We start from the raw sequence: 16,570 nt of genomic DNA, 5'->3' as shown, positions 1-16,570 counted from the left end.
CCGAAAAATGCTTCAACAACGTTTCTTTTGGCCATCAATGAACAGCGACATCGGCAAATGGGCGAAAACATGTATTCCCTGTCAGCGTGCGAAGGTACATAGACACACGTCGAGCGCACTTTCTACATTTCCGCCATCGGAACGCTTCAACCATCTGCACATCGACATAGTCGGACCGCTACCTACCTCAGCCGACGGATACCGATATGTCATCACGATGATCGACCGTGCGACGCGCTGGCCTGAAGCCTATCCAGTCCGTGATATCACCGCAGAGGAAACCGCGAAGACACTGTACGACGGCTGGATATCACGATTTGGCTGTCCCGCGAAGATAACGACAGACCAAGGAAGACAGTTCGAGAGTCAGCTGATGGCCTGTCTCACTCGCACAATGGGAATAGAGAGAATTCGCACTACGCCCTATCACCCGCAATCGAACGGAATCGTCGAACGATGGCACCGATCCATGAAGGCAGCTATAGTAGCTCGATTAACTCCTAACTCTAACTGGATTATCGAGTTACCCACCGTGCTACTCGGACTACGCGCAGCCACACGAAGCGACACCGGTGTAAGCGCCGCCGAGCTAACATACGGCTGCACACTCCGCTTACCCGGTGAATTTTTCACTCCGCCGTCAGCCACGCCTACCATTATGGATTACGCCTACGTAGAAGACCTACGCCGAGCAATCAACAGCCTACGACCAATATCTACAGAGCCACATAACAACAGCAGAGCAGTTTTCGTCCATCCGCACCTACAAACTTGCGAGAGCGTATTCATGAGAGTAGATGCCGTAAGGAAACCTCTAACAGCGCCGTATGAAGGTCCTTATCGTGTACTATCGCGCACGGATAAATTTTTCACACTCCAGTTGCCAAATCGACAAGCAACAGTGTCGATAGACCGCCTGAAACCGGCCTACATTCTCAATGAAGACGAACCGACCGAAGATACGACTACACCTGCATCGCCTGAGAAGAACGCTCATCATACCAGTCCTCCACCATCGGATCGACCTACATCGAGCACAGAAGAGAAGAAGACGCAGTCTGGCCGCATTGTCAAGAGACCGGTACGCTTCGCTTGAGGGGGTGTACTGTAGCGGCGCGCTCCGCGCACGTCCGCACTCTTCGGCGCCGCGACGAGCAAAACCGAGACGCGGTCAGGCCGGTCGTATTTATCGCTCGCGCAAAGTTTCCGGGGTGGAAAGCGACGCGCGGGCGCAGAGGAACGATTGCGCCGCGCATGCGCGTACTGCATATTTTACTTTAAATTATTCTTATTTTAGTTGGTAGATAATAAGTTTATAATGTACAAACCTACCACTAGTTGCGTACACATTTTGTACATATAATTAGGTATTCCAAAAATAAAAAATTCAATTCATTTCACTACACGCATGGAGTCTTTTATTGCTAGGTGTAAGACCCCATTACACCTACAAAGGTATTAATAATATAGACATACGCAAGATTGGATTTGAGAAGGTAAATTATAATGGCAATTAAGTTCCTTGTTTGGTTTAAGGCAAGCCAGCCCGAAGGTTCCTGTTTCATCATCACTAAGTTAAGAGCCACACTCTTGTCGATGGGGCATTTTCCATGCTACTTTTTGAGGGAAAAATAGGGCAGTGATTTCCCTCTTGCCTTCCGCCCCGCAGTACTCTGACGCGAGTGGGATGTCGCCCAGAGTAGTCTATTTCAAAGCCGTACTAGCACTCCTGTCTTCCGCCTCTGAATAGTACTGACAGTTACTGTTGCCCTCTGTAAGGTGTCACGTTTATCTTTGGTGGATAAAATTATCTCATCATATAATTATATAGATAATTATTATCTATCAGTATTCTAATGAGAGTTATGAGACCAATCTCATAAAATCTGGTGTCAAGGTTACTATTGAACCGCAAAAGGCCCCTGACATGTTTCATTAGCTCATGCAACGACTACATATTATTTTGAAGCTGGGAGCTATACAAGCCTTAGGTGCACTGTATCACTGTGACCTGTAAGATCTACTGTAATCAGTAATGTATTTATTTACTTAAGTAAATAGTAGCCGGAGTCGATTGCTTAACGTGCCTTCCGAAGCATAATCCGTGCTGAGGACAGCACATTAAGCCGTTAGTCCCGGTTACTACTTACTGATATAAGTAAGTCAGCATCCATGCTGCCATGAGCCATGTCAGCCTTTGGCTGTTCAATGATAACCCTGACACAAAGGTTGGTGAGGTTAGCCACCTCACAACCCACACGTTAGAAGAAGCGTACAAAACTCACTAATACTTCACCGGACAGATGTTTAGCGAATATATCGCCGAGAAGTTTCGACTCGTGACTCGGTGTGGTAATGAACAAATGACAGTCGACGAGATAACGAGCAAAAGATCGTAGTTAGGTGTCATCTCGCAAGGACAGGCGCTTAAAGTAGTGACTCATACTTTTGCGTCTGTAACGCACTGCGCAGACATTAGATCGACTTGTTTCGCGAAACAAATTATTTATTTATTTATTCACTACACTTTGTGAGACTGTCCTTTGTTTGGTAAGGACTTTTCAGGCTTGGATCACCTGATTGTCCGAAAAAGTAAGATGATTCCGTGCTTCTGAGGGCACGTTAAGCCGTTGGTCCCGGCTATTAGGCGTAAAAACACCTCCGCCAACCCGCAGTGGAGCAGCGTGGTATGCTCCATACCCCCTCCGGTTGATTGAGGAGAGGCCTGTGCCCAGCAGTGGGACGTATAGGCAGTTTATATATATTATATAGTCTCGCCAAACTGCAGAGGCAGTTTGTTGGCAAGCATGCACTCGTTACCTTAGCCTAATTATAATACCTACCTGTATCTAAGAGTAATATTCAAAGAAAAGATTTGCTAGCAAAACAGAATTAGCATAACTTAAATTTACCACTCAGTATAAAGTATTGAAATTGAACAGTAGGAAAGCGGACCCCGGCGCAAGACGGCGGGATTCACGCTAGGAAGAAGAAGAAGATAAAGTATTGAAATGAAATGAAATGTTTCCAGGCTAAGTTCACTGAAAACAATATAGATGGCGTTGTACAGCTTTAACGTGATAATTACCTATTTTCTCATTACTCGGGTAAGTAGATAATTATTCCAAAATACAATGTAAGTAGTGGCAGAAGCATAAAATATATTTTATAAAAGGAATTGTTGCTTGATATTTCGATCACATTATGTATAGAATTATGTTGCTACCTAAATTGCTTCTCTTTATTTTGAAAAGAAGTTTCGTATTAACAGTGGCTGCAAGTTGTCTTTGATTACTTGTGGCTCTGCCCACTCCATTTGGGATTACGGGCGTGAGTTTATGTATGTATGTATGTTATTTTAAAAAGAATAATAATGGATAGAAAATGTAATTATACCTGGGTGTAATAAAAAGGGCTATTATTTATACCCAAAAACAAAGATAAAGGATGCATATGTCTGTTATCCATGAAATTAGAAGATTAAACGAGGGAAAATCTGTACATCGCCATCTGTATTGTTTTTGGGGAACGTAGCATGGATAGTCCTTCGTTTTTCAACATTTGAATCGATGTATAGAGACGTACAAAAACACACTATCTTCTATCTACACAGTGTTAACGGTTCGGAATTGTCGCGGACAAAATATCCGGTCCGTCGTAGTCTAACGTCTACGCAGAGCTTTATATCGAAGTACACATTCAACTTATATAGTAGTACATAAACTAGTTTACCGACTAGCGAAGTGTGTCGTAGGGACTTTTTTGCGACGTTAGAAACAACTTATATTTTTTTATCATTATTTCTTTTCTTACGATATTATATTGAAACAACATTGTCATCTCGAACATGATGGAGTATTATTTTATACTAGCGATTCGACCCGGCTTCGTCTGGATACAAATATTTCACCTTATACGTAATATAGCTTAATGGTGGTGTCTTTAGAAAAGGTTTAGTACGATACTCTGAACCAGCGTGCGTGTATGAAAGGATTGATGAATATAGAGGACGCAAGAGAAGTGCGCATACTCTCTGCTTACCCCGATGAGAAATAGACGCGAGTTTATGCATGTAGGATTTTAAAATTCCATAAAATGGTCTATGATGAATTTTTTTTTGTCTATGACAATATTAAGCTGGACTGCAATGGTGTCAAATGAAAAAGTGCTGGAAAGAGTTGAAGAAAGGAGAACCATAATGAAGACTATAGAGAACCGGAGAGGAAATATGATTGGCCACCTGATACGACACGATTCATTTATGACAAATATCAAAGAAGGAAAAATTGAAGGGAAGAGAGGAAGGGGTAGACCTAGGAAAATATTTATGAAACAAATAAAAGAGAAGGTGCAGGCCGTGTCGTATCAGAAGGTGAAGGATTTGGCGGGAAGAAGAGAGGAATGGCGATTACAATATTCTAGAATGGTCCATAGTCGTTACTTTAGGTTTTCCCGTAATGGCGAAAAGCTTGTACTCAATCTATCATGTTTTATTTCCATCCCACATGTATGAATGTATATGTAGCATAGAATCATAAACTGCCTATATACGTCCCACTGCTGGGCACAGGCCTCCCCTCAATCAACCGGAGGGGGTATGTAGCATAGAATAACGATATAATACTACGTATGGAACGGTAACACTTCGCCCCGCACCAAATCCAATCGTACGCCGACTTCACCCCCTCTGAGTTTTATTGCTGTAAGCCGCTAACGAGTAAAAGGGAGAGCGCGAATCGTGGCTCTTTCGTACTTATGCGTTATATCAGTTGGATCACGGTACGAATGAGACTTTTCTATGGAGTGTCTGGGGTGCGCTTATATACATAGTCTTCTTGGAGAAAAGTAAATATTTGCGCATACAAAAGTAACTGCGCAATGTAAAATTCTGTTTGTGTCTGGTCTTAAAAAGGTAGGTATTTATTTTTACTTACGCGTAATCGCGTAGAAAATATTATGTTTATTTTTCCTTTATAATTGGATCACGTCTTGCTATTCTACCTACAAAGTGATTTTGAAGAGAAAACTTGAAGGCTAGATCGATGTTTGATGTTTTATCTTGTTACTAAATTGTTTAGTGGATAAAGTTTGCCAAAGTAACGGAGTGTGATGCAAGAATAATTTGTTACGTGGTGTGAAGGAAAAATGGTATCTATAAAGTTACACATCAGTTTTATATTAGACGGAGCGAAATCGATACACTACAAACAAACATCACTAATGTTAACCACATACACAAGATCACGCCTATTTCTATTGGGGTAGGCAGAGACCACAGAATTCTACACTTACCCACCACTTTCACTTCTTCCGCTATCTTCAAAGACTTCGTGCATACTAGCTGATTTAGTGTATCTACTGGGCCACGCTATAAAATAAGTAAAATGATTCTGTAAGTAGAATACGGATAAAAACTGTCTATTTCAGAGATCATCTGTCTCTCTCTCTGTGCAGTACCGTGTGAGAGTGACGGGTGACGTATGTCGAGGCGAGAAAGAGTCGCGCGCTTACGGTGCTAGGCCCGCTGGTGTCGCTACTGTTGAGTGTTCTTAAATTTTGACAGTTCCCCATACTATTTGAGTTAACAAATGTATTGTTTTTGGCTATATTTTCACTATAACCATTTGCACAGCGTTTCACTGCAAAATAATAGTGTTATATTTATTCCATAAAGATCGGGAACTTAATAAAACTTATTTTCAATCAAAACTGCAAATAACCCGATAGAATTAAGTTGACAGCACACGCCAAACGGTTTTCTTACCAGCGAAATACATTTATTCATTCATTTACTCATCCTTACTAAAATTAACAGCTGTCAATCATCCGTCCCTTTCCTTTTCGGTGGATAAGAAAATGACAGGTATAACTTAAAGTGAATTTAGGAGGTGTCTCAAGAATCAGGACCATTATGGAGAACTGTCAAAATTTAGGAACACTCAACGCCTATATTTGAGCTTCTAGTTTCTATCCTCATTTATTGTAAAGACTTACTTATATTTATTCTTTATTGATGATTAAAGTAGACCCAGGGGGATGAGGTAAACCTAGCTCAGTTGCTAGTGGGGAGCGGAGAGTTGCCGTTCTAGAAGTAGTATTGTTCCTTATTCTATGGTATTACTGAAAAACCTGTATTATTACAGTACTTAGGTATATATTAAAATAATATATTTCGAATAAAGACGTCATTCCTTCTTTAGCTTAAATCCGTGTTTTTCATTTCGCGCGGCATTATTTACAAATCCAAATCTTTAATATGAGAACCCCAACTCAGGGGGCGTTTCAGTGCGCAGTGCCTTAATTAAATCCCATATAAGGTGCCTGCAAAATATCGTCCATTCAAATTTACGCATAAATCTAAAGTTATGAGCTTGCGGTAGACAGGACGCCAATAAAAACCTGATTTTTCTTTGTTGTTTTTGGTGAAAAGTTTTTGTTACTTTGACTAATGTTGGCATCTAATAAAAATGGCGAATATTCTGCGGTTAGAGTACTTACATATACACACATGAACTCTGCAAAATATATTAGTAGTTCAGGAGAGTTCCTCTTACCTATTTTTTAAAAAGAGAGTCAAAGAGCACTTTTTATCTATTGAGTATTTTTAGTCTAAGTATATAGTTATATTATATAATAGGTATGTATGTAGGTAAAGTGTATTGTATATGTGTATATATTTATAGAGGCTTAGGCATATATTTGTGTTCCCATAGTCTGTTTTTTTTATCATCATCATCAGCCGTACGACGCCCACTGCTGGGCATGGGCCTCCCCCAAGGATCTCCACGACTATCGGTCCTATGAAACGATAAGAGTGACAAAATTATTATTCCCTCGGTTATTTCAGTTATCCACTCCATTCCTTTGTTGTCCCTAGGCGAGACCAAAAGTATTTTCTCCCTAGAAAATATCTCATTTCTTCGGAAAATACTTCGTCATTTTACAACCATGCGAGAGAATCCGCTAAAGCTAGCATCAAATATTTAAGAAATCTCAGTTCATTATTCAGTGTGATTTTCTATATATTGTTTTCTTTTAGTATTTCAGTTGACGTGACAAATTGTATATTTGCCTTCTTGATTTCATTCTCCACTATTCTCATTACCTCGCTAATGTCTCAGGTAATTACGTTAATATTTCATTTAGGTTAATTAAACTATAAATAACATTGTGGCATGAAATATCTTGCTTTAAAATAATATGTAGAATATGTAGATGGTTTCATAATCTTTTAAATTGCCACATCGAAGCAATTCATCTAAAAAAGCCATATTGCAATCTGACATTTGCGCAAATAAAAGTAAGTTCGCAATGCAAACAAATGTCAAATATCAATATTGCTTTCTTAGATGAATTGCTTCGATGTGTCAATTTTAACCCCCCTGACATTTATATCATATTTTGGTTGATACAGGCTATTAATGGTATGTTTTTTATTGTGACATTAATGTAAATATTTTACATAATACAAATACAAAGAAGAAGATAGAAAAATGTAAACAATAATTATAATACAGATAAGAAATAGAATTTTACAATATAATACAAAAACTCTTTCATGCACTTAAAACATATTAAAAATACATTATTATAATTAGATACGTAGTACAACAGGCAGCCTTATTGCTAAAGTAGCAATCTCTACCAGGCAACTTTTAGGCATAGGAAATGAATTAAAAAAAACATAGTGGGATAAACAGTGTAAAATAGAAAGTTGAAAAATATATAATATAAACTACAGGTATTTGAAAATGATAAAAATATTTATTTAATTATAACATATAACATACTAAAAATTAAGTTTGAAACATTAAAATACTGCTGACTGTTAGCCAAAATAGGAATTGGTGAAGTCGGTCATTGAACTCATAACCCACACGAGTCAAAGGCGAAAAAGAGCCACCCTAAAGTACCAGGATATCATATAACTCATACACGTATTTTAATTATAGTTTATAAACGACTGAGCTTCACGTAACGTAAACTAATAACGTAATTATTATCATTAATATTATGTACAGGGTTATCTGATAGGACATCGACCCTTGTATTGGGGTCGAATATGTATTTAGGTATACGCTATCTATAGTAATTTATGCAAGGGATGAACATGAATTATGATCAGCTAACAGCTTAGCTGTATATAGAGATAGAGGTACCTATATAAACGTTTATGTAACGACATAAATATAACATTGTGATTAGAGTGGCATAGATAATGCAACTTTTTAAGAACCGTCAAAACTAATTGAATCCGTGTGAATACGTGTACTTTTGTTTCTTTTTGTTTTTAGTTTTAATAGTCTATTTTTAATTATTTGTAATGTTAAGATTAAGAATGTTAAATTGTTAAGTTTATTTTTGTAAAAATGTTAAAAATGTATTCTTATTATTCTTATATTTGTCCTAAAATGCGACAAGAACTTTTATAATTATAAAATCAATTTTATAATTAAGTATCTCTAAGATTATTAAGTTAAAATTGTACAAACTTCAAATGGTAAAACTTGCCTTTCACTTTGGTGTGCTTTTAACAATTAAAACAAAACTATGTCCATGCTAGACAAAGAGAAAAAAAAATGAATCCGTGACAGTCATGTTTTGAGGACGCGTGACTTACAGTCATGAGCAATATCATGTACCCACTTTAGAACCCTGTCGCACTATCATATTTGACATTTAATAAGACTTACGGTTTAATTCGTCAAAGAAGTTAATGTGACATGGTACCAAAGTGTATACAACACATATTAATGCTCGTGACCGTACACCTTAGTGTCACTGGTTCAAATCCCAGATCGGGCTATAAACCATTGAAGTCGACTTTGTGACTTCGAATTCATGTTTATCATTAATAATTGATATCACGTGGTTTCCAGGATTTCTGCATTAAATCGCCTTCAAAATTTTGACTGACTTCAGAATTAAGACTCTACCATTGTTTTTTTTTGTTTTGGTTTTCCCCGAAGGGTAAGGCAAAGGGAACTATGCCCATACAGCCATGTCTGACGTATTTTTTTTTCTTGATGATTAATGAAATGATGAAAGGTGATGATGATGAAACCTAAGCCCCCACCCTCGGAGTAGACTCCTACTCCGAACCCCAAACGAATTAACTCAAAAGTCCGCATAAACTTTAGAGTTATGAAGCAGCTTCCCGGCACGAAGCGAAAATAGGCAGATACACTTTGTTCATTAAATACTCCAAAATAATAACACTCGCGAATGTCTTCCGACTAACTTAATGCGATCATTAACCACAAAACACCACTTCGTATTAATTATTTAGATTACTCAATGAAGAAAGCAACTGTCCCGTTCCCGTTTCCCGCCGAAAAGCCCTCTACCATTGTTATTCAACATAATATTATTTCTTACTTTTTAATTGACAGGTTTTAACACACGGGGTTTTAAGACGCGCGATCGTATACGAAAAGTACAATGTTGCTATATTATAAATTAATAATAATATAGTAAAATTAATACTTCTGTTGGATGTTGCCAACAGTGTGTCACGTGGTTTTACTAGTTATAATCGCGAGAGCAATTTACCACTTACTAATTAAAATTAATTAGCAAATTAGTAATTTATTCCGTTTATCTGTACAGTAGGTGCGCATTCATTTTGCGAAAGCTTCCGTTGGCAATTAGCATTTATTTTACTAACTTTTGGCTGCGACGCAGAGAGTTTCCTACTCTTTCGTTAGTTGTGTGTTTTTCCACATTAATGACTTCTCCATTGATTTTTTTGTTCTAGACTTTGTTACACAGACGCAACTCTCTTTCGTAATACGTCATCATGGCGAGATTATTTTCTTTTTTAACGTGACGTATTGTTGCTTTGTCTCACTATGGCATTGACTGCTTGGCCGGAGAAATGGGGAGCGCTGAGAGTTTACACCCGGTACAAAATTTAAGACAACACTTCTCCTCAACTAACTTTCGAAATGATTTAGAGGCATAGCGCAATACGGACCTCCGCGGCTTAAAAGTAGTAGCGTAGGTTCAGAAAAAGTATTTGTCAAATTGACTTCTCATTGATGTAGGTACTTAACTATTATAATAAGCCATTTTTACCCAACTCAGGAAAAGCAAAAAGAAGGGTTATAGGTTTGACCGCTATGTATGTATGTGTACGTCTGTTCCAACCTAACTTATAAACCACGTGTAAGAATTTAACAAATGAGGTGTCACTAGAAGCGTCTTAATTCAAATTCAAAAAAAAATCAGAAATATTTATTTTTCAAAATTGGCTTACAAAGTAAGCGCTTTTGAACTTCAAAAACTAAATTACATATTAAGTATGTAACTAGCTGTAAAACTACTACCACATTGGAATCTGTAACGCTGAGGGAAAGACGTGGCTAGCCAATTGTCCGGAAGTTAGAGGCTATATGACGTAATTTAACCTAGTCCTAACCTAACCTAACCTATCCGTGGTTGAATACCGTGGTAAGCGAACTCTTAGGACAAATTGGCATACAAGCTATTGTAGAGAGTGATTTTTCCGTAGTCGGGTTTCAATTTTTTGAACATATATTATATTTTTATCTCTCTCTATTAAGAGCTGCGCTCTTGTCGGTGGAGTAACCGCCATTCGTCTCTTCTTCCCGCCAAAACCTTCACCTCCCAATACGACACGACCTGCACCTTCTCTTTTATTTGTTTCATAAATGTTATCCTAGGTCTACCCCTTCCTCTCTTCCCTATATTTTTATATCTCATCTTATTTCTAGTTCAAGGAATTTTCTCCCACAATTTTGATTCCTATAATACACACGCACACATCTTTGTTTGTTGTATCTTTATTTTATTTTATTTCTTCAGTTTTCATTTTAATTACCATAGTTATTAAGTAAAAAGTATATTATTGTACCTCAAATAATAATGAAGTATGTCAATTTGGGAAGACACTGGCTCCTGAAATACAGTTATACTAATTTAGGAGCCAGGGCCTTATTTATAATAGTTACTTGTTTTTTGTACTGAATAAACTTTCTTTCTTACTGAATATCATTAGGTATAGGTCTAGATTTGTGTAGCATACCTTGATGATCGTCTGTAAACAAGAGTTGATAAAAACGAGAGTTCGGAGTTAGTTCATAATCATAATCGTTTCTAGCAAGTCACAGTTTTACATAGATGGTATACAGAATATTGTAGGTATATTATGACGCCCTGCTAGGGCACAGAAACTTGAGCATAACATTTGTTAAGTGGTCGGTATTTACATTCATACAATAAGCTATGAACAATTAAATCTATTTAACAATTTATGTAACATATTATATATATTCTAGTAGTTGCTGCGAAATATGAAATAGATAAATATATTATGAGTTAAAACTTAATCATATTATTAATAAGAAGTTAAAAGATTTCTATTTTAAAAAGTCAAGTAAAGCGATGAACGGTAATATCAACTCTATTAAATATGTTCTCGAAATTGCGACTAAACTTTTGTTTTTTGCTGATTATTTGACTTTCGAATTTTATAAACAACAGATTTAAAAAGCGAAGTGTACCACATAAAATCGCAGTATCCTGCTACCAATAAACCGTATTCAATTATTCGGTCGCGTTTTGCGGCGTTTCCATTATTCAAAGAAAAAAGCGATACCTAAGAATCGAAATAAACCGGGGAAATGTAAATATGTACCGTAATTTTATTCCCGTGGGGATGAAATTCGCGAAATTGTCGACAGCGTTGTAGGCGTGCCACCGGAGAAGTAGATAAGGGTTTTCGTGTTCAAAGTGCATATACAATAAGTCACATTTAAAAAAAGAAAGAGGCAAAATAACACACGTAAGCTCACGATTATTTCCTATAATTGGGGTAGTCATAAGTATATATATCCATTGTAAGATCAACTAAGTACAGTCATGCATGAGTAATATCATGTACCCACTTTAGAACCCTGTCGCACTATCATACTTGACATTTAACGAGACTTGCGGTTTAATTTGTCAAAAAAGTTAATGTGACATGGTATTAAAAGTGTATACATATTAGTACTCGTGACCGAACTCACACATGACCGAGCTTAAAAAGGTTAAATTTTATTGTAGATCTTCTTGTATCGTGTGGGTTGTGAGGTGGATTACCAACCCCATCAACCCTGGTGTCAGGGTTATTATTGAGCCGCCATAGGCCCCTGACATGACTCATGTAACGACTACGTACTTACATCAGTAAGTAATAACCGGGACTAACGGCTTAACGTGCCTTCCGAAGCACGGATGGATCTACTTACTTTTTAGACAATCAGGTGATCATCCTGTAATGTCCTAAACAAACTAGGGATCACAAAGTGATTTTTGTGATTTGTCCCCACCGGGATTCGATCCCGGGGCCTCCGGATCGTGAGCACAACGCTCAAATACTGAACCACTTTTTTTTTTGACGTGACTTATTTTAGATTTGCCGCAGATGGCATTAACTACTTGGCCGGACAAATGGGGAGTGCTGAAGGCTCTCACCCGGTACAACGTTTAAGCCAACAGGCCTGAGGGTGCCCAGTTGGGCGCGAACCTCGGCTCAGGGCGTCGTCTGGGAGGAAAAATATTTGAAGTGGGTCGATAGCGATAAGCGCTGAATGAGGGAAATCGTCGACCACGCCGGCGGGGTCGGTATCGGGGTCCTGAAGTGTTTGGTGTCGCGAGCTGATTGGCTGCCTCTATGGTAGAGTAATCGGGTTTACTGAACCACGGAGGCCGTCAAATTGTAGATAAAAATCATGAATCTTTAGTAAAGTGACTTCTTTAGGTACAATACAGTTTCGGCCAAGTAGTGTATTCCATCAGATCAAATCTACAATAAGTAACGTCTAAAAATTTCGTATGATTTGTTTTAAAAAAAAAACTATTAATAAACCAATCTCAGCTGAGACGACCCCTCAAGACCATGCTCAAGTCCCTGTTTTTTTTTATATAAGAACTGTCACATTGACATGATCTTGAGATTATTAATAACTAACTAACTAATCTCAGCTTCGAGACTGCCCTCAACATCATGTCAATGTGACAGTTCTTATATTAAAACAGGACTTGAGCATCGTCTTGAGGGCAGACTCACCTGAGATTCGTTTATTAATACCACCCTTAAACTAGCTGGCGACCTCTGCCTACCCTTTTGGGGATACAGGCGTGATATTATTCATATTTGTGTAACAATCTCTTTGGCAACGGTGTGATCTTCCTATCAAGAATCGCTGCAAGTTGTCTTCTGATTATTTGAGACTCTGCTCACCCCATTAGGGATTACAGCCGTGATTTATGTATGTAGTGTTCGTGGTGATTATGTTCTTGATGTTCGTGTTCGTGTGTGTACCCAGCTTAATACACAGGTCTGGAGGGAATTCGGGAACACGGGGAAAAAAATGAAAATCCCACAGTGTAGGATTAAATTATATGGATATTTTTGTCCAATTATAAAAAAAAAGTTAAAGCATTTATCCTTTTCTAGTCTAAAAAGCTCAGTTTTTTTTATTTTGGTGGTTTGCCGAATAAACAGCCCAGCAGTGATCCCACTGCACATTAGAGTAAAGAAATCTGTCTGAAAAAGTTATCTTCTTCCATATATATAACAGGTGCGTATGAGTTTAATTCGTAAAATCCGTGATAGCCCAGTTCGTAGAACACGTGACTTACGTAGTCACGAGTTCAAATCCCAGCTCGGGTTCTAAACCACAAAATTTGACTTTATAAGTTTGAATTCATGTTTGAATGAATTGATTCAGGTTTACAGGATTTGAGCCCGGTTAATATCGGTAGTATCTAATATATATTATACATCTCTGCCTACCCCTTCTGGAATGCAGGCGTGATGTTATGTTTCATTCATAACAACAAAAAAGTACTTAATGAAATATGTCTCTGATGAATACCGATTGGATCAATGAATAAATATGAATGAGATGAGGTAGACCCATCAATGAATTATAATTAAATAACTTTGGTTGAGCAAACCGCCGAAGTTTGGATTAATATGGGAATAAGGGATGTATACCTTGATTGCTTTTGCGGTTATTACCTTGTATATTAAATATGTACAAATTATTTATAACCAATCTAAGTTTGAAAACTGTATATAACGTTGGATTTTTATATACTTAAGTTATTTTTCAACCATCGTTGTCTGAAAAATGTATGAAAAAAAAAACATTTAAAATAAATCATATTCCAATTTCCAAGTCTTCATCAAAAGCACATCAGACGAATCTAATTCAACCGAAACGACAAAATAATTTTCAAACGTCATCCCGTCTGCCAACTGAATATTAAAACGATACGCCAACCTCGAATCAGAGGCCACGGACCACACAAATTAAATACACTCAAATCGCTTTTTAAATGTCCATCTAAACTTCAACTTTTTTAATAAGACTCCCAACGGACGAGCCGCCTGGATTAACTAGCAAACTTTAACCGTAAAACAAGAAAAACGTCTAACTGCCAGCATTTGAATTCGTAACGAATGCCGGCTCCAAAAAGAATGAATATTTTATTTCAAATTTAACTGTACTCACCAGAACGTCGCGTCGTCCTCAAAGCTCTTCGACAAAAGAAACAAAAGAATAAAACACAGATTTTAAATTTGGAATGGAAACAAAAGGTGAACTTCGTAAATGTTGCGCGGCGATCGGCGCGGGACGTCCACGCAAGCCTACGGACCGGCGAAGACTGAAACGCTTTTCAAAATTTAGAGGGTTGTTGCCACCCCCAATGCATCCTCCAACTGCACTAACCCTTCGTAGACCGCAATAAAACCTTTATTTCTATAAAACCCACCGGACGGTTTTGACCTTATTCATTTAGATAGCAATCGTTTTGTCATATAATAAAGCGGGACGATTATTTCTTGCGAGCAAAATTGAGCCAAGTTTTGACTTCAATTCAAGATACAAGTTTGTTTAAATTGGTTTTGAGTGTTAGGCTATTTATTTAAATATACGCTCTTGAGTTGTACTGAGTAGCACTGTTCTAGTGTCTTTCACCTAAATGTCTTCTACCGAGACTGAAGTACCAGGAGCGAATGAAACAAAGGGATCGTTTCGGTTCCCTGGTTCACCGTTGGTTGGCAGGAAGCTCCGTATTTTCAGTGGGAATGAATTATTATAACTTCATCTTGCGACAGCGTCTGACTAACGATTAGCACAAAAGATATCTCACTTAGCAAGGCTGCCTTGGCGTGAGTTTAATCTATTCATTTCTGTATCCCTGGTCTCAGATGGCATCTTATATTTGGCTCTCTGTTTGTTTGTGATATTAGGGGTATCTCACAAAGATACCAGTACACCAACAAAATGTATGCAGCTGTATAAACGCTACATAACACGCATAAGCTCACGCCTATATTCCTACTGGGTTAGATCATAATAAAAAATAAGAAATTTATTCAAGGTCTTTTTCTTCTATCGTGTGGGTTGTGAGGTGGATGACTAACCTCATCAAGCCTGGGGCCTGTTTCATAAAACTTACAATTGTAAATTACAACGACAATTTAGTGTTCATTACGTAACTAATATGAAACTGCAAAATATTTGTGATCACTAACTCCGCAATGTACATCAAATTGTCATTGTAATTTACAATTGTAAGTTTTATTATATTAAGCCACCAAAGGCCCCTGACGTGACTCAAGTAACGACTATGTACAATGTCAACGTAATTATCATAGATTAACTTGTTGAAGACCAATTTAAGCCTTCAACAAGTTTACCTCAATTTTTAATCTACGTCATTTCGCAAGGTGTTATGGTTGAGTAGAATAAAAAACAAGAAACTACCACAGCAACACAGTCATGTTTTAAACATCGTACATAACAAGATGAACTAAGTACCCGTAACTCACTGAGCTTTCTGTTAGACCAACGAGACGGTGAGCCGTTTTGCCGTCTATAATAGTCGAGCCCACTGTGTTAGTGAAAACTGCACATAAGATAAATTAATAACTCATTGGTGCAAGTCCGATACTGGGGCTCAAATCGGCTTGAATGCTACCTCTTTACCTTTATCTTTAAAGGCATACATTTAGTCGGTGGCGCCGTAAACTCCATGGGAATAACAGGAGACGTGAAGAATAACTGTGTCTTTAATAGGCTATTGGTGCTAATTCCTGTAAATACCATCTAATTTTATTTTAAGTTATATCTGTCATTTTCTTATCCGCCGAAAAGGAAAGGGACGGGTAATCGACAAGCATAAAATTTATGGAACACACGTCAGTTTTAAGCACAAATCTAAACCAACCGTCTAAAAATTTTACATCCGTCAATAACCCGACACAGTTAAGTAGACAGCACGTCAAACGGATTGCATACCAGCGACGTACCTTTTTGATTCGCCCGGGTTATTCATTCATTTACTCATTCTTCCTAAAATTAAGAGCTGTGAATCATCCGTCCCTTTCCTTTTCGACGGATATGAAAATGACGGATATAATTTAAAATAAAATTAGGCGGTGTTTGCAGGAATCGGGGCCATTGACTACCTAACCAGATACTTTTTACGAAACGTCAAAACAACAGTTTTCTTTGAAGTTTGTATGGAAATACTGTACTGTGACGTC

At 37.8% G+C, this 16,570-nt stretch overlaps 1 protein-coding gene across 1 annotated transcript in view; it reads right to left on the bottom strand.

The window, feature by feature from the left end:
* Window positions 1-14,664, bottom strand: part of LOC126375890 (uncharacterized protein CG3556) — a 198,869-nt gene extending 184,205 nt beyond the window's left edge. Inside the window, exon 1 of the mRNA XM_050022973.1 lies at window positions 14,529-14,664. The gene's annotated coding sequence lies outside the window, so the exon portion shown is untranslated. The remainder of the gene's footprint in view (window positions 1-14,528) is intronic.
* Window positions 14,665-16,570: the final 1,906 nt, after the last annotated feature.

Source organism: Pectinophora gossypiella, chromosome 20 (genome assembly GCF_024362695.1).
Source record: "Pectinophora gossypiella chromosome 20, ilPecGoss1.1, whole genome shotgun sequence".
Taxonomy (NCBI): domain Eukaryota; kingdom Metazoa; phylum Arthropoda; class Insecta; order Lepidoptera; family Gelechiidae; genus Pectinophora; species Pectinophora gossypiella.
This window is presented reverse-complemented; position numbering and strand designations above follow the sequence as displayed.